Here is a 22,275-nt window from a genome sequence, read left to right as displayed (position 1 = left end):
AATACATGGACATGGGGGAACATAAACCAATGAAATCACATGACAAGGGAACAGGAACTAAACTTTTCAAAATAAAAGACATGAATCAACAAAATACACGACACTGAGGTCCACTTGCAATGCTAGTACAGTCTTTTTTTCTTTTTTTTTTTTAGGTGAAACGAGTCATCTTTTAGTTTTTGATGACCATTTTCCACCCTCGCTCTGGCATTTAGGATTAAATGTCCACCCATTTTGCATGTGAAATGAACAACAGCATCAATCACAGTGCTCATTCACTGGCTGCAGGTTTGCTCTTATGTCTAATAAAATGTTTAAATCTCCTATCCTTTAATGGCAGCCTCTTTGTAAAGTCTCCATTACATTGTTACTGGATCACTAAAAATCCATGCCACTGCTAACATACTGTAGACTGAAACAAATTGAGACCTTGTTTAAAGTAAGGTTCAGCTGATTTGTCTAAATGTTTGGACTCTTCAGAAAGATACACAGAGCAACAGGTGCTACACACATCCAGGAACAGCACAGTTGAGTTCTTCTGGTTTGTAGGAATAATGGTGTCTATTCTGCTTTCTCCATATTACCTCACAGTGACTGGACGGGTCAAGTTTCTGATCTCCTAATCGGTGTCATTGAGTGTTAATTTGGCCGGTCATGTGTTGCCGTTTTTATCTGTGGTGTAACAAAACTGCTGATGTACAGAGCAAGTCGTTTTTGCAGCTTAGCTTTAATAAATGCATTTTTTGTACTGGGGTTTTAAGTTTTATAAGTCAAGGTATGTTTTCGTAGTATATCAAGCTCTTTTACCTCAAAAGAGCAAGGAAAATTTGATTCCTCATCATATGTACCCATCAAGTTGTCCTCTACGCAAGGAGTAATAAGACAGATAAAACAAATACATCAAATATATATTTTTATTACATGGCTCTCTGGAATACTTAATTCTGTCCAATTGCGCCATCTAGCTGTCTGATGTTTCTGAATAATGACCATACATCCGAGGATAAAGTGATATTTCTTCGGTCATCCGGGCATTGCAAGTCATCTTTCCTATTTATCGGATCACTCCCTGATCTCTACACATAAGCTAATAACAAGAATTTCAATATTTAATGTCCATTTATTTACTTATTTGGCAAGAAGTTGCGGAATAAGCGGGATAATGAGCAGTAATGAGCAGAACACTAACAGAATTCCGACAAACATTCAGCTGTTTCTGGAGACTCCGTGGACTCGGCAGTATCTTTCTTATCAAATATAAATGTCATTTCAACTCAGATCATTATTTAATGTCTATTTAATCATTTGTTTGGTAAGCAGCCATGTAATAAGCGGTATCATCTGGGGTTTATCTACAGTCTTCCTGTCGGAATTTATTTTGCGATTATGGCTGACTGTTGTATATAAACAGAGGATTAAAATAATGTAGGAGGTAAGTGGCCATACTTACAAGCACCTGGCTCAGTTTACCCCACAATCATTATTTTGAGAAAAAAAAAGTCTCAACAAGTAGACTTATATTTTATCTAAACAATTGACATGTTTTTGACAAAAATGTGTTGGCAAAATATATGTACTTTGATCTGGGCAAATTAGTTTTCACTTGGAATATGGAAAATTTACTTGGACATTGAACAGTTTTTAAGCATAAAAATAAAAATAAAAAAAGCTCTCATGTGCTATTCTCATTCACAGATGGCTACATAAGATGTTTCCAAATAGAATATTCCCAACCCACAAAAACAACAACATTAAGGTGAATGCAAACCACATAGCAGGTTACAAGTATGTATACTAAATTAAAACAGTCTAATTCTGTTTTGAAATTTATATTCAGGTAATATAACTTGAGTCCAGTGCCAAGAGAGAGTACTGAAATAACTGAAGCTTGATGTTTCAATTGAAACATAATTTTACGGAGAAACTAGTCAGACAGTGATGTCCTTATTTGGACACATAACTCTCAAGTGTTTATGTTAATTTCATGCACACATCTGTTTGTACATTTTATCATTTCAATGCTTGAGGGAGAGTGTACAATTAAATCAGTTAGACTTTATCCATTTTTATTAGTCTCCTAATTTAAATCTATTAATAACACTGCCTCAGAGCAACACCACTAAGGCTTTTCTAATGTCATTTCAAACGTTGCCCTTTTTAGTCACCATGCTGCTACAAGAATGTGTTTGTTAACACTGCCAGAAGCATCGCCTAAAAATGGAGTTTAAAAACCCTGTACCCTGTGTAAGCCAAAACGTCCATGCAGTGTCACAAAATTGGTTGCCCATCCATTTGGGTAATGTGCTGTTTTTTTTCCCTGAAATAACATGGCTGGCAGAAGGGAACAGTATCAGATAACCAGTTATAACAGCTACATTTATTCACTTTGGTTTGTGCTTTAGTTGTCATACAATATGGCATTCTTGAATTGAGAGCTATTTGTGTTTGTGGTCCTGACTCTGATTAACCTTTCATAATAATGTATCCATTACCTCTTTTCTGATGTCTTTGATTGTTCAACTAAATTATTGTTTTGCCTATTTTTAAATGTAAAGCAGCAAGTCAGTGTGTGTTTGACATGACAGGTGTATGTGTACTTCAGTCTCATTTTTAGCCTGTAAAATGCACACTAATATTCAAGGTCATGCTTCACTGGGCAACTGAATTAGTGGAAAGGTTTTAAGAGCTTAACACAAAGTCCTGTGTCGCATCACTGGTTCTACAGTGTAAGTTCATAGGGGAACAACCTTACATGTCGTATTTTACGTGACAGTGTGAACCAATGTATTATCTGTTGTCAAGTCAAGCTTCTTCATTCAAAATTAGCAAGAATAAGTGATACCTGGGATGGATATAAGTCAAGAAAATGATCTGTAATTGTAAATACTGTCCATAAAGAAGACATGAAACTTCCTCTGATTAAAAATCAATAATTGTTTGACAGAGCATAGCATCTTGTGTTGCAGTCTTAGTGTCTCAAAAAAAAAAAAAAAACCCTGATGTACCACTGACGTCATCAGTGATGGATTCTCACTCCTGTGCTCTTGTTAAGAAGCATTCTGTATAGAAGAAACATTCTGTGTAGATGCGTCAGTTGCGTGTGGTTGTATTTGTGCCTTGTTTTGAGGGGGCGGAGGACGTCTTTGCTTTAATGATGTTTCATAGCCCCCGCCCCCTCGAGCGCGATGCTGCTAATTCACACTGACGGTCTGTCATAGAGTCAGATGACTCAGAGGCACATCAGGCACATGTGCCTCTATTGTGCAACCCCCCCTTAAATCAGCATGCCGAGGGTGCCAGCGCTACACTCTGTCACATACTAACATGCTCTGCCGGCTACAGGGACGGCAGCCAAGAGACAGGGAAAGAGGGATAAGAAGAGAGAGAAAGACAGAAAAAAACAACAGCAGCAGCAGCAGCATCTATGTACCGTAGGCATTCGAACAAGCCAAAGAGAGATATATTGCTCAGGATAGATCAGCAATGATAAATGATATGGATGTTTGCTGTGGGCATTTTGTATTGTCTGGCTCTGTATGATGCTCTTGTTGTGAATATTTGGAATAAAGTATTTTTGGTGGAAAAACCTCATTCTACATGCAGCTCTTAGCTACAGGTCTCTCTAGAAATGTGATACTCCTTTCTTTTACTAATTTGTGTTAATAATAGTTATTGTTACAATGTTCTAGATAAAAATTAGATAAATTTATTTCATTTTAGTGAAGGATGTGATGTGTGAAAAGTCATTATTGTAAAAAAGCTAATTTGCTGTTTCTGGTCGCACAGTGTATCAAGATTATTTTTATTAAATATTGATGGAGCAAAATTATTTATGTGAAAAGAAATAATAACAAAATTTGTTTTGAGTAAAATTCAGTTTAAAAAAGGTGATGGGGAGAGGGCACATGAGGGTTATAGTGATATACTTTAGTGTAGATATAGGGGTAATAGTTATAGGAGATTTGCAAATACTTTTGAGACAATAAAAAGCCTTTTTTGAGTAGCAACTTAAAATAATGCTTATTGTTGCTTATCATGTTAATTTCAATTACATTTGGCATTTCATAACATCAAGTATTCTATAAGCAAATGTATCTACATTGTGATTGGATTGGTTAATGTGAGCTCACTTTGAAAACTATTCATAACAAATCTATTCCCCCCACTTAAAAAAAAAACAGTTTGTTTTATGGGGGCCTTTAACCTCTGCACAAATGGGACTTTTTACCTCAAATACTATCCTTTCACTTATTTGACAGTTATTGAAGCTCTGAAGGTATTTTTAAAGATTTCCTGTTTCACTGGCATGACCAAATTTAAAGGCTTATAACTCTACAAAAACAACAACAACAACAAAGAGGGTCAATTGTTTGGTATCATTTCAAAGAAACTTTTCAAATTTTTTAATAATATATATTATGATAAATTATGAGACTCTCAACCTAAGAAACTGCTGAAAAATCACAATAAAACTGGAGCCAAAAATTTGCTTTTTTTCTTATTTTTATTATCTGACATTATATATCTCAGGGTGTAAATAAGGTAGCACCAAAACTCCAAAAACGTTTTTGTTTTGTTCTCAATCATGTCAGCTGTAACTGAGAAAAATTGTGTGTTGATATGACAAAGCAATCAAAGGTATAGCATTACAAAAATTATTTATCCTAGTGTCCAAAAATGTCTGCAATTGTCCAAAAGCCACTCCAAACAAATAAAACATAATAATTGTACATAAAAACTAATTTAAGATCTCATTCAGTTCCATTCTGTGTCATTTGAGCCATTGTTGAGTCTGTGTCATGTACTTGGCGCCATCTCCTTGTGACCATATTTAATTAGAGGGAACAATAATCTCTGCCCATATTTGGATGACTTCCACCTCTGGTTGCAGCGAACTGAATCTTAATACATTTGGTTTAGCATTCCATGATGCTGGACAACATACTACATTATTTCCAATGATGTCATCTGATCCAAGAAAGCTAACGTGTTTTTGCCAGATATCACATGTGCTGTGTGCACATTGAGCTTCGTGTGTATTATCTAATGATCTATACATCCGATTACTTTGTGTGTGGGATTTTTTAATGGAAATCCCCTCCTCTAAGTAATGGGATGTGATGTTTTATGTTCTGTTTATTTTTCATGAATTTATGTATGAAAATGCGGCTTATAAGCAACACATACAAACATACATGTAACATGTATGTAAAAAGGCATGTACTTAGCTATTACTCACTTTTCAGTTTTGGTCATAGTGCCTACATGCATTGTAAAGTACAGCTTCTAAGCTTTTAAACAATACATATTTTGTGTAGTGACTATAGGAAAGTGCTTTGGTAGTTTTTGTTGATATTTAATGTTTTGAGAGAAAATAAAATCAAAAGTGCCTTTTACCTTTAGACAAGTTGTACCCTAATCATTATTCTTTTCAAATCATTATTTGTTCTCTCTCTTACCGTGACCTTTAATGTCATTGATAACCATCTTCCTGACTGTACAGCACATCTGAGTAGTACTACTTCAAATTTGCCAGAGTTCATATGATTTGGGGTTGCTTTTGGATCACTGTTAACAACATAAAAAAACACTTTATTCAGGTAGGCTAGAATTAGCTACGGAATGAAATGTCTCAGAAAAAGGAAAATTGGCCTCAATTACTGGAGAATTCCTTATTCAGTCATGTTTTGACCTCTCCTGTGCCAGGAAAATATGAATGTCGTTTGGTAGCCAAGAGAGAGGAAAAAGGAAAGCAGCAAAGAGAAAGAGAGAAAGAAAGGGAGCAGAATGTGTATGTTAGTCAGGGGTTGTGAATGGTAAGCTTGTTTCCAGGGGCACAAGTCGACGCATAATATTCTGGTTTGATTAGACCAAATGATTGGCTGTTTTTATGTGTTTGGCTTTTTTCAGCATAGAAACAGATCTGACGCATTTGAAGTCTTGCCAGCTCAACAGCGTGCCAGTGTTTATCAGTGTTTGTTTATTACTTTAGTGTTTATTAGAAATCCAACGGCAAGAGAATTATGAGGAGAGAAAAAAACAACCCAGGCACTTCAAGAAGATTAAACATTTAGACTGTCTTTGGTGGAAATTAACCCATCACACCCAAAATTACAATACTCAAAAGAACACTACTCCAAAAAATCTACACTGAAAAAAAAAACAAAAAACATTTTGTCAGTTCACCTTAGAAAATGTACTTCATGTGGTAACATCTAAATTAACTGGTTTTGTGGAATTAAAGACAGTGTTTCAGATACTGAATATAACTGAATTTAACTAAGGTATAACTTTCAGTAGATATAACTTGATTTGCCCTGTAAAATCACATTTGAAATTTGATGTATAACCTGATATGTCTTCGAAGCTCGAATCACATTTTCACTTTAATGTAAGTTAATTTCTTAAGGTGAAAATGTGATTTGACCTGAATGTAAGTTAATTTATTTATTCAGGTCAAATCACATTTTCACTTTAATGTAAGTTCATGCACCCATTGAACACTTTTCTTCTGTAGGCTGCAACAGGAAGGTTGAAAACAAGCTCTCCCCATTCATTTGTATGGTATCTGCAAATGGGACTAAGGGTGCCTACACACTAGAGTGAATGCTGCATCAGAGAAAGCTACGAATGCATTGATTTCAAAGGGGATGGTGCATCAGAAGGACAGACATGTCACGATATGTGAATGAACCCAGATGCAGACAGTCATATAAACAAAAAAACCTTTACAAGGGAGAAAATAAAACACAAAAACTGGGTATCTAACACAAAAGGCCTAGTCTTAACCAAACACAGCAGAGGAATGAAATTACCCTTAAGAGGGAAACACTGAGAGAAGAAACCAAACTAGTACCACCAACCAGGAAACAAGACAAGAGGAATAAACCAGCACAGGACAGAGCACAACAGGGGAAATAAATAGGGAAGCAAATAAGGAGGGTAACAAGGGAAGGCAGGTGTAACTGATAAACTGATAGCAAGACAAATGAGGGGGTGGGGTTTCTCTCTAGACTGAATTGACACAAGTGCACATGGCAAAGAAAAACCAACAAATCCATGTGCACTCAACAAGGGAGACACAAATGAGTGTCAGGATCCAGCCACAAAAACTATAAACAAAGTCAACAGAAGTGGCAGGATCCTGACAGGACAGGGAAAACGCAAGGGTTTCTGATAGTGATACTCCGTCATGTTACTAAAAGTTGTGAACATTTCAACTTTTGCTGCAACACACTCTGGTATAGGCATTCGTTGACCAATGAGAATCTCGGAGAGGCGGGACTAGCTGCACTGTGAAATCAAAAAACATAGCGGACAAACACAAACATATGGTGTATTAATTCCCTGTCCTCTATTATCTTTCTCTGTCAGGCTAAAAAGATAGTAGTTGTGGAGAGAGTGCCTGGAGAAGAGTTTCAGTGTTTACTGGTACATTGTCAAAAAGATATATTTTAAATAGCCACCTCCATCCGTGACTACCTCTACCCTATATTGTGCACGCTATTTCAAATGGACCTTTCACAGTCCCATGCATTCAACGCTCCTTTGGGGCTTTCTCTAGTGTGTAAGTGCCCTTACTGTCATGTAGTGATGGGCACTTTCAAAACAAGCTTCAGGAAGCTTCGAAACCTTACGAAACATTTGTTTCAAACCAATGCTTCAGAGCACGTATCAAAAAGTCACGTGAATTCAGCAAACGAGACTTTGTTACGTCATACTGTTTCGAAACAGTTTTCTACTATTGTACATGATAATGCGCTTTCACTTTCTTATTTTTTATTTAGTACACCCAAAATCATTCTAAAACTGTTACGTAACATGTTTGTCAATTAGTCTAAGGCACTCGATGCGTGAGTTTGAGTCCCACGTTGTCTGAGTGTAACTTATTACCATACCGTTTCACTTTCAAATGTTTATTGCACAATCTGACAAAGCATAAATATTTGTAAAATTACTTTATACAACAAACTTTTGTTTTACAGTATAAAATAAATAGTTTGGTATTTAAAATAATTATAAAACAGTAATTATAAAAACTTATATATGAAGGTCTACATATTCTACAAATATTCAGATCTGTTTATTCCAGGATATTGTAGACAACCATGAAAAATATTTGACAAATACAAGGCAGTAAATAATTTCCAATACATTGTATCATTGTATCTGCTTTTGACTCAAGTCTTCTGATTGCATTTACATGCCTGTGACCAGCAGATGTCCTCAGCGTGCGGTGTTGAGCGCTTCGAAACAACAAATAATTTTCCAAAGCAATTGGTTCAATTGACTCGAAGTTTAAGAAAACTTAGTTTCTGCTATCACTACTGTCGCAACACTCTACTTGACCGTTAAGCTCTCTCCTAAGGTTAAAATGCGAAGTTGCTATCCCAGTATGCCTTCCATCGCAACATTTTTCTTTGTGTTTACTTCAGAGCAGAGCTCCTATAGATGACACGACTCTGCACTGCCCTCTACAGGTCTGGTGGAGTATGAAAGTCGTAGTGCGCATGCGTCGAATGCATCTATACCTAGCTCTATTGAGCTGTATTGGAAATTGTATTTTAGTTCAAAGTAACTCAGTAAAGTTAATGCAACAATTTCTTGTTTTAGGTTATTTAAACCTGACTACATTAGTTTACACTGACAAAATTAGTTTTTATAGTTTCAATCAGGTAGAAATAGCTCTTTCAAGCAACAACTGAAATGTAAGGGAAGGTACTAAGCAAAGCCTCATGCTAAATGTTATTACCAATCTAATTTTTGTGGCTTCTGAATTATTATTATTTTTTTATTTTTTTTGTGTCTTAAAATCCATTAAGGTTATTGAAATATTTTATTATCAAAATAATTTGTGTAAAAAGTCACTTCTTTTTAACTTAATTGCAATAGCTTGTGAATACCGGGTCGTAAAATGTGAGCTGACTATCACATTACACTGTAAAAAATGGCAAGTATTATACTACTTTAAGAAGCTATTTCTTTTACCTGATCTATCTGATTAGTGATGTTAAATAATATTTTTGACTTGAATACAACCAGAAATTATTTTAATTACATTTTTTTCAAGGGTAGACCTTGTCCCAAACGACACACCATACATTATGAACTTACAAAATATACTATGCACTCAGCCATGTAGTGTATGAATTTTCAAAGTGTAGTATCGTCCCAAATGGAACATTTAACAAGTTTTTACAACACAGAAGCATTGCCATTTAACATCTGACAGAAGTGACGGTTCAAATGCACGTGATGTATTGCCGCTAGCTTTAGCATCTTAGCCAACCTCAGTTCAACTTGTATCTTAAACAACGCACATATTCACACAGCTTGAGGTGATGGTAAAGCATTCAGCTCACATTTGTAAGGTGCTGTCTCCACTGAAGCTTCGCCAGCTGCTACATTCTTCATTATTTACAACTGTTTTGTCAGACCAGCAGCGCAGCCCCTTCCGCTATGTACGGCAAGCCGTGTGCGCTGTGTGCATTAAGTGTCGAACATTCCACACTCTGTTTTGACGGTTAAAAAAGTGCATCATCCGGGTACTTAAAGTACACTTCTTTTTGCTGCATTTTCAGAGTAAACATACCACTCGCACTACTTACACTACAAAATGCCGTAGAATAGTGCAGAAGTGTGAGGTTTGGGACGCACCCAGGGAGTCATCTGACAACAAATATTTGTCGATTTTCTCATTCCTTCTGTTGATTTTCTCATTCCCTCTGCTTACATAGAATTTATGTTATGAAAATGAGAACACTTTACTTTTCTTAAGATTTTGATTAACTAAATAAATCGATCAAAGACAATTTACATCATTTTAGCTGCTTCATTTCAGCTGTATTTAACAAAAGTCTTCACTGTTTATATAAAGATGGAAAAATGAAAGACAACATTTGTCTAAACGAATTTTAAATATTTGCAGGAATAAAAAAATAGAATAATTGAAACAGATTAACATTAGTGACTGTGAACATTATTAATAGTAATTTTAGAGTTCTTCAGTGTCTTGTGTGACTGCTTAATGCCAATGAGAAACATAATTTGTGGGATGTTTTCCTGTTTCTTCCTGACAAAGATGCAGGCCGTTGGCAGGCAGAGGCTTCTGCCGCTATTCTTGTCTGCTGGCCTGCACAAATCTTCTCTGTAGTCATTTTGAATGTTCATAGTACAGCAGCTTACTCCAAAATGTTTGGCAAATTGGTACATGGCATGGCCACCAGCAGCATGACAATGACCCTTTCTCTTGTGTCTTCTGACATAACAGGCATTATAGTATGCACTGAAATCTAACTGTTGCTGATTGTGGCCATTCTTGCAGTGACATAAGCTTTGAAATAAGGCTGTTTTAAAGGTGATTGAAGATGTTCTACTGGATCCCTTCAGTTAAAGGTGCACTGCAATTTCTTACTGCTCAAGCTCTACTCATACTCAGTTGGCTTAAAACCAATGGGACCCACTTTATATTAGGTGTCTTTAATTACTATGTACTTAAGCATTTGATACAATGTACTTATTATGTACATATGTGTTGTTGCATTGTACTAACATTTAAAGTAGCTGCATTTAAGTACATCTGTGTTAACCTTACCCCTAATACTAAACCTAACACTACCACATCCCTTATCCTAAACCCCCAACCTTAACCCTACCCATACCTCAACCTCAGTAGCAGCAAATGTGAATCTTGTGAGAATTTTGCAGAACAGTGTGTAGTTACACGATAAGTACATTGAATTGGATGTATTTGAATGTTAGTACATAGTAGTTAAAGACACCTAATATAAAGTGGAACCAAACAAGGTTTAACAATTGTTTTTGTCAACAAAAAAAAAAAAAGCTGGCTACTGTGCTCTCATTCCAGAAGGTGTTTTTCTTGTACTGTTTAAATGTGTTAATATACAAGTTTGCTTATGTGTTTAAGGGAAAATCTATTGCATGATATGAGCAAAAACCAACTGTTATTAGCTGTATCTTATTGTTCTTGATAGTTGAAAACCATCTGGTTTCATGTGCAAGACAGAGGAAGCTTCTGCAACCATGTGTGCCACTTGGCACTGCACCTCATTGTAAATGTAAAGTCAACTACCCGATAGTTACTCTGTAATTACATAGCTTACTTTAATTTGATACCATGCCAGGCGGATGATTCTTGGGGGTGGAGAGATGGTGGGCGTAGAGTTGTTGAATTAGAAACCAAATAAAATCTGATGACAGACAATTTATATCATAAAAAGTGTTTTTATGTCAGTAATCTAAAACTGTTGTTTCCTTCTCTGTTTGCTTGCAGTGTTGTGAGTCTTGTCTATGAGAGACTTTCCCATCAGCCTTTGGACTCCTACAAAGAGGAATAGCCACAACTGACAGTCAGTGGATGGGACGGACCTGTTGCCACAGGTGTCATTGAAGTTACGGCTGGACATCAGATGAAAATGGACACTGCAGCCTCTTCAACGAGCCGTAAGACAGGAAGTCCATCGTCAAGCCAGGTGTCAATAACTGTTTTAGACCCGCCCTAATAAATGCCTTAAAGACACAGTACACTACATCTCTATGTAGAGGAACCTGCAGCAGGAGACCTCTTAAAAAAAGCTTGACATGTTTTAATTTTCCTCTTTACGAGTGAATCAGTGTCTTGCAAGAAACAGATGTGAATATTTTCTTATAATAGAGAAATATTTGTTTGGGTGTAAAATTGCCACTTGTTTTTGTTCGGTAGGCCTGGTGAAAGGTGTTAAATATAAGTAAAGGGAAAGTCTACTGTCTGTCTGTGGCAGCCTCTTCCATTTAGTTTTGTCCTTTTTTATTTCCTAAACCAAAAGACTGCCAGCTGGAACTGAGAAATTCAGCTGCAGTGTTTAATGATGTCAGTTTGGACGCCCTTCTGTGGTCACACATTTACAGTACGAATGCAGGGTCAAAATCACATCCCCCTCATCGCCAAACTCATTTTTTTTGCAAGACCTCAAATCTATACTATTCAAAACCTGGTCTCATACAATCACGTTACTATTCCTACATTTTTGCAAATTTATTTTTATGTTGCTTATTGTACCTATTCCAGTTTCACCAGTACAACCAATTTCCTGATGAAATGAACACTACAAGCGCTATAACAATGACCTTATTCACAGTAGCGCCATCTTTAATTTTTACGGGAATGACAACGAGGCTGTGAGGGATAGACTCTTTAATGGGTTATAGTGTTGTTTAGTGTTTTGGATCGTTCCACTGACAAAACATTGAAAAGAAAAAAAACTTAATTCTAAGAAATTTTGGTAGATGAAAAACTCTAAAGTTGGAAAATTAGTGATTTAGGAGCTGCATACAACTTTACGCAATGCATTGAAGAGACTGTAGGTCTTTCCCTCACAGCCTCGTTTTCATTCACGTCAGAAATCAAATATGCGCTTCTATGAATAAGGTCTATAGATCAAAGATTTGTAAGGTGATACATTTTAACTTTTGCATTAAATAAACAACTACATTTACAAGTCTTTTCAAACACACTCAAGTTGCACGGTATCTCAACTGATAGAGTGTTGCATTCGCTCTTCTGGGTGCAAGTCCAGAAAAGCATGGGAGTCGACACATGAGACAAAAGTATCATAGCAGCGCCATAAAAAATTAACTGGGCACTGTTTTCCAAAAGCATCGTATGCCTAATAGATTGTAGAAACCACCGGTGCAATTTTGAGAAACGCGCCATGGTTGCTTCAGGAATTGCTTTTTTCGTATCACATTTGTTTTTATCACATTAATGTCATTTTGCAAATACACTATATTGCCAAAAGTATTCGCTCACCCATCCAAATAATTGAATTCAGATGTTCCAATCACTTCCATGGCCACAGGTGTATAAAATGAAGCACCTAGGCATGCAGACTGCTTCTACAAACATTTGTGAAAGAATGGGCCGCTCTCAGGAGCTCAGTGAATTCCAGCGTGGTGCTGTGATAGGATGCCACCTGTGCAACAAGTCCAGTCGTGAAATTTCCTCGCTACTAAATATTCCACAGTCAACTGTCAGTGGTATTATAACAAAGTGGAAGCGATTGGGAATGACAGCAACTCAGCCACAAAGTGGTAGGCCACGTAAAATGACAGAGCGGGGTCAGCAGATGCTGAGGCGCATAGCTCGCAGAGGTCGCCAACTTTCTGCAGAGTCAATCGCTACAGACCTCCAAAGTTCATGTGGCCTTCAGATTAGCTCAAGAACAGTGTGTAGAGAGCCTCATGGAATGGGTTTCCATGGCCGAGCAGCTGCATCCAAGCCATACATCACCAAGTGCAATGCAAAGCGTCGGATGCAGTGGTGTAAAGCACGCCGCCAGTGGACTCTAGAGCAGTGGAGACGCGTTCTCTGGAGTGATGAATCACGCTTCTCCATCTGGCAATCTGATGGACGAGTCTGGGTTTGGCGGTTGCCAGGAGAACGGTACTTGTCTGACTGCATTGTGCCAACTGTGAAGTTTGGTGGAGGGGGGATTATGGTGTGGGGTTGTTTTTCAGGAGCTGGGCTTGGCCCCTTAGTTCCAGTGAAAGGAACTCTGAATGCTTCAGCATACCAAGAGATTTTGGACAATTCCATGCTCCCAACTTAGTGGGAACAGTTTGGGGATGGCCCCTTCCTGTTCCAACATGACTGCGCACCAGTGCACAAAGCAAGGTCCATAAAGACATGGATGAGCGAGTTTGGTGTGGAAGAACTTGACTGGCCTGCACAGAGTCCTGACCTCAACCTGATAGAGCACCTTTGGGATGAATTAGAGCGAAGACTGCGAGCCAGGCCTTCTCGTCCAACATCAGTGTCTGACCTCACAAATGCGCTTCTGGAAGAATGGTCAAAAATTCCCATAAACACACTCCTAAACCTTGTGGAAAGCCTTCCCAGAAGAGTTGAAGCTGTTATAGCTGCAAAGGGTGGGCCGACGTCATATTAAACCCTATGGATTAAGAATGGGATGTCACTTAAATTCATACGCGTCTAAAGGCAGATGAGCGAATACTTTTGGCAATATAGTGTACGTAGACACGGGCACGTAATTTTCATGAGATCAGGCTGAATAATTAAGAATCGTTAGCTGTATCCTTGTCATCAAAATCCTGAAAGTTTTGTAACACCCAGAGGAGTTAAACATTAGTAATAGTCATGTAAAATGGACCTACAGTATATGTTTGCTTTTTTGTTGGTCTTCAAGGTGCAGATTAATGACAGAGCAGAGGGGGGTGAATTATGGGTACCATCAGACTCGCTGGACAGCTGGTTGATGTTCATGTAATTCGGTGCAGTACTGGACTGATGCCCGATGCTCAGATGACGAAATGGGTCTGCTGCTCTCTGCAGTTGTGTGCGCCTGGTGTATCCACATTAAATATCGGCGATGCCCAGATTTGGCCAACCTCTACAGAGTTTGGTTTATAAAGATTAAAAGTCAGTTAATTGCAATAGGAATAACAGTGAGCACTGCAGCACTCCGAAAGTGTATCACAGTACTAAGCTGTTGTGAACTGGGAATTTTGGTAATGCAGTTCAATTCCCCCTTCCGCAAAACTCTCTGTAAATGGTGCCCCCCAACAGAAGACTGCAAATTATAGTGCCACACACCGACAGCATGACAATAAAGCCACATATAAACAGATCTGCAAGTCATATTCCCAGTTAACTAATAGTCTTTCTGTGAGACAATGGTGGTGAAAAAAACACAAGGAGACACAACTGAAAGATTCGATACTCTCTCTGAAATGACTGCCCCACTGTACTCCCTTTTTCTTTCACTAACACTCTGCCTCTGTCTTTTTTTCCCCTTCCCTGCCTATCTGACATGCAACCAAGCATGCAGACCGGGGCTTATGCACACTGTTTTCTTCTCTTTCTCTCTCTGTCTGTCTCTATCTTTCTCCTGTATCTTTACCTGTTGGAATATAGTCTGAATAGACATGCCAGAATTTTAATAAAGGATAAAAGATTTGTGGTCTATATGAACTTATAGAATATAAACATGAACAATGTATAGAACGAACCAGCTGCTCTGTTGTCATGGATATACATTCAAGTAATCTGTATGCAAAGTTCTATGGAAGTGTACTATCTATTTTTTTAAATCTAGCCTTGAATAATATATAACCAAAGTCGAACCCTAAAAATCTATGTTCTATGTTTGGACCTTTATTTTTTGAAGAGAATTAGACCTAGTAAAACTAGATGCACATGAAACACGATGTATGTACATAAGCAGATGTCTATTTTATTGTGTCCTCAAGGTCACGCGTCATTTTAGGCAGATCTACTTTTTTGACTGTTAGCCTTCTGAGTCCCAGGCCCTGTTTTCTCTTGTTCTTCTGATTCGTAATGGTTTTTGTGAAAATCGTGGAAGCCGATCCTGCCAGTCGCAGACTCTCTCCTCAGCTCTCTCTCTCTTTTTAGCGTGTGTGTTAGTTGACTGGTCTCTTTAGCAGAGGACCACTTGCTAAGTACTTTTCATAAACTGAACATAAGATCATCAGGCAAATCAGCACCATGAAGCATCTGAACATGGAGCATTGCTTCACGTCACATGTTGTAGATCTGCATATGGCTTTAATATGTATATAACAAGTAATATTATGATGTCAATATGACACGTTGCTCTGTGCAATCGGAATGGTTTACACTGAAGAACAAGCATTCCTTAACATCCACGGTGTGATGCGCAGTTCTCTTTCTTTATACACTGAGTCAACAGCCAAGAATTATCAGCCAAACGTGAGGAGACTTTGTTTCCATGGAGATGCTCTTCCAGTGCTGACTGGTCAGCTGAGTTTGGAGAAAGAGGGAGCTTTAGCCTGTGAAAAAGGAGAATTACCTGCTAAATGAGATGAACCATATCAGCACATCCTCTCAATGATTTGATGTAATGTTTATCTTGTTCACATCTAAGTATACTCGTTCAAATAGTTTGCTAACTGTTGCTGTTTAATGTACACAGGAGAACATAATGCAAATTAGAGATCTCTAAAAGCTTACTTATTCGATACAACATACCACATTACTATTAAGAATTCTGCTGTCTGATTGGAAAACAGTCAGATAAAGCCACTGTGTGAGAGACATTCAGTCAAAACTAAAAGGAGCCATTGAAATGCATCTTAAAAAATAGCAATCATAGAGTACCTGAAAAAAATAAAAATAAACTTAGTTCACCAATGTGATATTTGATGTAACGTATAAACACAGTTTTGTCGTGGCTTTAATTATAGCATGGACTATAATGTGACCGCAGTTGTCTGCACATTGTTAATGGATTTCAGTGAGCTTAGATAAATTCTTTTGAAGCATAATTAGGCATTTTTCACTTTTGTAAAGTGTCGTAATGGACAGAGTTACCCGTGTAACGCTTGGCTACTTACCCATATAGTAATGAAACCGCGGGAGAACATTGCTGACTGGAAAAGATCTCTTTCAGTTACCAGATCAGATTACTTATTGCGTCAGTCATACACTGCCGTACGCTACAGGTGGCTAAAGGAACAATCACACGCAAGGACAAAGTTTTCTACAAATCCATAAAAAGATAAATCAGAAATAAGTATCGAATATATCCGCTAATATATATATCCAGTTCAGAAGTCCCATCGATGAGAGGTGTGTTGGTGTGTGTTGGGTCATCTGTTGTGCCTCCTAACAAACATGCAGAGGGAGATTGGTGAGCTCTTGGTGAGTCTGTATTCTTACAATGAACAATCCAGACTGCAGGAAAGTGTATAGAATCATCCCCCTGAAAGAAGTAAATAAATAACCCGATGTTGTGAGTTTTGGATGTGCTTGCCCTTTCTTTCTGCATGATGCTTTGTTTTTCTTTAAACTTGCATCCTGATTAAAGATGTATTTGTGTTATTTATTTATTTACTTTTTTTTAATTTTTTTTTTGTATATTGGAAACCCTATATAATTTCTTTCATTTTCTTTTTGTTTGGGGGTAAATTCATCAATCTTCTGGATTTTTCTACATGCATATCATTTTGTAGGCAGCAATATGAGATGTGATGGAAATGAACTTATGTGCAATGTTGAAAATTAAAAAAGCAAAACATAATATATTAAATAAAAAACAAAGAAGTCCATTTTTATGTTTCTTCTGTGTGTGTGTATTCTTCAATGAATCATTTTAGTAATCTGATCACCCGTCTGCTAACTCCCCTTCAACTGAGCTGTCTTGACACATCTTTATTATATTAGCTCTCATCCTGCTTCACTTCTGAGACTCTCATCTCCATCTGTGTGTGTGAGAGAATCCTGAAAGTTGATGTAGCATGTGTCTAACAACTCCCTCACCATGTGTCTGTTCAGTCCCTGTCTGAGGCCTGAGTCCAAGGACAAAGGGTTTTGCATTATGGGACATTTTCTGCAGCAAGGGCCTATGAACTTGTTTTTGACACCTGATCCACCAGTCATTCATGTAAGGCACTCTTTAAATATTTAAAATGGATGCTGCATGGAACAATTACTAGACCCTTGGATATGCTCCAGACACAGTAGCCAAACTCCCACTGAAGGAAGACAATGTGCCTGAGCTCACACCCTGCACACAAAATAGCTCTGCGCTACCCTGCACACTATCCAGGGGTCACACACATACACTCACATGCGCTAATGTAAACACCCTCACATCCACGATAACACTTGAATGCAGATGCAGTCCTTCTTCGTTACACTAATTCACTTGTCCACACCAGTGCACCAAAATAAACTAGGTGTTAATTAGTCCCAGTCTTATCTTCAGCCATTGTTTGACTTCAGGGAAGGAGGCACCAGTGGCTAGAGGACAAGAGTCAACAAGTACAGTAGTAGGGCACAGGTGACCATACTACTTTAATTATAGATCACCCTTTTCTCTGTGGGCTACTTTATTTACTGTAAACTGCAGAAACTGATATGGGAAGAGACAGATTTGTCTTTGTGAGTTTGCATTGTGCCTTGAAGGTCAGTGTCTGTGGACTCTGTGGACAGCCACAGGGTGTTAATAAGTACAAGGGTGCTGATATTTATAGACGGGCACCCATCATGGCTGTCTGTAAAATGGGGTGAACTTGCCAGAGGATCCGGAACAATCTGCGAGCTTCCTGTCTTCACTTCCACACCACTCAACTCAAGGCAACATGCATACCCACACGTGCAAATGCATAAACACTCGCTGTGTCTGCATCAGCACACTTACATAACATTTCCAACATGGAATGTCAGCTGTCACATTCACATTAGCTGTGTCCATGCATGTTTGTTACCATTGCCTGGAACAGTCAGGGTGCATACGCTCATTTGTGTTGACTGGCTTTCTGATAAGTAGCACAATACAATACGCATCATCCTTATGCAAGATCTCTGAATACAAACAAACGAATGGTAATATTTCAGATGCGGTGTGCAGAAGCATATTATATTTGGATAAGAATGCATGTAATGGAAGGGGAGAGTGAATCTTGCTAGCTGAGTTTGTGGCTGTCTTCCAGGAAAAGGCCACATCACTCATAGGTGTAACATTAGACCTGACACTGAACAAAAGCCATGCACATGGTGGGCATTCTATAGCCTTCACACTACCACAGAACGTGGCAATAAGCGGCTAGCAGGAAACATAATGCCTGGCCTGTTACTGTCCCTAGAAATTCTACACCATTTTACGCTCTGACAGTTTCCGACAATTGTGCCCTCTTCCTCATCATGAGTCTGTAGCCTAATTGCCAGCTCTTTTCCCCAAGCCTTTCTAGTCGGTGTTTGATTCACACCCAATTAAAGCAATCAAGTGATAATCAAAATTTGTATTTGCTCAAAAATTATTGCCATTCCTGGGCTGAGGAAGACTGGGCTAATTATTTTCCCTTTTAGACAGCGATTGAGGAAAAGATCAATTGTGTTTTACCATATAATTTATAACCTATGGCTGAAATTCGTCTTCATAATAAATAACATGCTCATCACAAACAATCATGCAACTATTAAATGATATCATATCATCATGTTCTTTTAATTGGAAATGTTGGAATGATTGCCTTATGAAAAAATACAAATAACTTGCTATGCAGGACATACTTTATTAGTTTGTGTCAAGTTTTTTATTTATTTATTTATTTTCTTTTTTCTCCCAATTCGGAATGCCCAATTCCCAATGTGCTTTTAATCCTCGTGGTCACGTAGTGATTCGCCTCAGTCCGGGTGGCGGAGGATGAATCCCAGTTGCCTCCGCATCTGAGACCATCAACCCGCACATCTTATCACATAGCTTGTTGAGCGTGTTGCCACGGAAACATAGCGCATGTGGAGGCTTCACGCCATCCACCGCGGCAACCACGCTCAACTCACCACGCACCCCACCGAGAACGAACCACATTATAGTGACCACGAGGAGTTTACCCCATGTGACTCTACCCTCCCTAGCAACCGGGCCAATTTGGTTGCTTAGGAGACCTGGCTGGAGTCACTCAGCACGCCCTGGGATTTGAACTAGCGAGCTAGCGAACTCCAGGAGTAGTTTGTGTCAAGTTTTGATGGATTCCTTGAATTCTTCTTGGATTTTTTCCTCTACTGCCACTTTACATTCTACAGCCTTTGTTTCAAACACTGAATACACAGAACACAAAACAGACTTCAATAGCATCTGGTTAAAGGAATAATTTACCCCAAAATAAATAAAAATTCATCCTAATGTTGCTCCAAACCCATATGACTTTAGTTCTTCAACAGAAAACAAAAGCATAAGTTAGGTGACTGCCACAGCCACCATTCACATTCATTGTATGGAAAAAATATATAATGAAAGTGAATGGTGACTCAGACTCTCCTTTTGTGTTTACATGTAAAATTAATTAAAGGGGGGAACAGACAAAAAGCTTTGACAATAGTTCCCTATCTGTCACTCACTTGACGTTGTGTTGGTGTAGTGACACTTGGAGTCGCCCTTGGGAGCCCCAAACACCTCTGATTTTTGAGAAATGGCCAATGGGAGTTGGCGAGTGGAATTTGCATGCCACTCCCCCGGACATACGGGTATAAAAGGAGCTGGCTTGCAACCACTCATTCAGATTTTCTCTTCGGAGCTGAGCGGTTGTGTTCAGCGAGCTGAATTACTCTGCTGATCCATTCACCTCTATAAAGCTTTTGGATTTACGGCGCATTACAGCGGCTTCTCCCCCTCTTGCACCGGTGGAGTGCAGAGAATGCCCCTGGGCGCTTCAGCAGCCTAAAAGAGTATATTCTTCCTCTAAAAGAGTATATTTCCCTTCTAAAAGAATGGCACTCACGGAGAGAGTCTTTTTAAAGATGCCTTTCCGTTTGTGTTTAATTCCTGGTTGCGGTCATTATCTCTCCGCTTCCGAAGGCCACGAGCTTGGGCGCTGCCCACGCGGAGACGGAGTTCATGGACGGGTCATGTCCTCACTGCGAGAACGTGACCATGGCAACGTTGCGGTCGCGGCTTTCCTCCCTCAGAGGGAAAGCCACCCCAGCGGCTCCCCACCGTGGTCCTTCTACCTACGGGTTTGAGGCCATGTCGGTTAGCACTGGGGGCGATTTGGAGACCTCAATGGGAGCTTCTCCGCCGGGAAACCCCCAACGGACCTCCCATTCCCCAGCACGCTCGTTTGCCCCGGTCGAGTTCTGGGATGAGACCGCCGGCTCGTCTCATGGCAATTTCGCGATCTCATTCGGCGCTCACGAAGTGGATGAGCTCTCGATCGCAGCATCGGAGAGCGGGCTCGTCCAGTCTGATGCTGAGGACTCGACTGGACTCCCACCCTCAGATGCGGTCACCCAGTCACAGGCTGACGCGGAGCTGGTGGCCATGCTTGCTCGGGCGGCTGTGAGCGTCAGGCTGTAGTGGAACCCTCCACTCCCCCCTGAACCCTCACGGCTCGACGATTGGTTCCTGGGCTCAGAGCGCCGCTCAAGGCTGCACCGCTCCCCGCCCTGGTTCCTTTTTTCCCGGAGGTGCATGATGAGCTCATGAGATTGTGGCGGGCACCTTTCACTGCCCGGACCCGATTTATGGACTCCTCCACTCTCACTACCCTCGACGGTGGGGCTGCAAGGGGGTACTTGGCGATTCCCCAGGTGGATAAGGCGGTTGCGGTGCACTTGTGCCCGCAAAACGCCGCCACCTGGCGGAACCGTCCGAGACTCCCATCCAGGGCCTGTAGGCTTACGTCGTCACTGGCGACTAAGGCTTATGGTGCCGCTGGACAGGCCACCTCCACCCTGCATGCCATGGTTCTCCTGCAAGTGCACCAAGCCAAGGCGCTGAGAGAACTGCACAAGGGTAGTTCTGACCTGGGATTGATGCAGGAGCTGCACTCGGCGACCCATCTCGCCCTTCGGGAGACAAATGTCATGGCGCAGTCTCTTGGGCAGGCAATGTCCACCCTGGTGGTCCAGAAGTGCCACCTTTGGCTCAACCTGGTCAAGATGATGGAGGCTGACAAGGTACAGCCTATTCGGCGACACCGTCGAGGACTTTTCCCAGCAGTTCTCAACGGTTAAGAAGCAGACAGAGGCTATCCAGCAAGTCCTGCCGTGGCACAGATCAAGATCCCGCACCTCGTCTGCTCGTCGCCAAGGGTGTCCCCCTGCGGCAGCAACACCAGTGTGGAGCCAGCCGCAGGAAGTAGATGCCACCCGTCTCACGGACCACTGCTAAGAACCCGAGGAAGGCTTCTAAGCGCCCCTGAGATGGGCAACCCAGGGAGACGGAGACCCGCTACAGACCTGGAGCTGGTAAACAGACCACTCCATCCCCCGGTGGAGGGCCGGGAGGAGAATCCTTGTTTTCCTTTTCTTATGATTTTGCCACATGCCCAAAGGGCTGCGGTACCCACATTTTCAAGAAAAGAGCAGTTTCCTCACTTCCTGGGTCACACATTCGGTGTCCACAGCCATCGTTATCATGACCACCGAGCACCGCATCTTTATGGTAGGAATGGCGCTCCAGGGGCAGGCCCCCCACCCCCGTGTGCCCAGCTGTGGCACAATTGCACCCACGCCAGGACGGTTGCGACAGGCCGCGAGGACGATTTCCCTCCTCCCCCATTCCGGACTGGTCCTATGGTGGGTGTACGGAGCCAGGTAAGTGCTTCGATGTCCCCAGACTCAGCACGGCCACGAGTTTGGGGCCCCCCGCCCCGCTGCGAGGCCCCACCTGCTGGTACGTCCGACGCAATTGTTCCCTTGGTCCCCCTCGCCCATAGCTTAGACACAAACACTCAGGCTAGGGCTTCCTCTATGAGGCGCCTGTATGCCTTGAA

At 40.3% G+C, this 22,275-nt stretch overlaps 1 protein-coding gene across 2 annotated transcripts in view; it reads left to right on the top strand.

Moving 5' to 3' along the window:
- Positions 1–17,100, top strand: part of LOC127454423 (potassium voltage-gated channel subfamily A member 1-like) — a 49,882-nt gene extending 32,782 nt beyond the window's left edge. For both annotated transcript variants that reach the window (XM_051721620.1, XM_051721627.1), the window contains one exon: positions 11,294–17,100. The gene's annotated coding sequence lies outside the window, so the exon portion shown is untranslated. The remainder of the gene's footprint in view (positions 1–11,293) is intronic.
- The last annotated feature ends 5,175 nt before the right edge of the window (positions 17,101–22,275 follow it).

Source organism: Myxocyprinus asiaticus, chromosome 2, assembly GCF_019703515.2.
Source record: "Myxocyprinus asiaticus isolate MX2 ecotype Aquarium Trade chromosome 2, UBuf_Myxa_2, whole genome shotgun sequence".
Classification (NCBI taxonomy): Eukaryota; Metazoa; Chordata; class Actinopteri; order Cypriniformes; family Catostomidae; genus Myxocyprinus; species Myxocyprinus asiaticus.
Note: the sequence above shows the minus strand (reverse complement) of the source record. Positions and strands in the feature narration are given on the sequence as shown.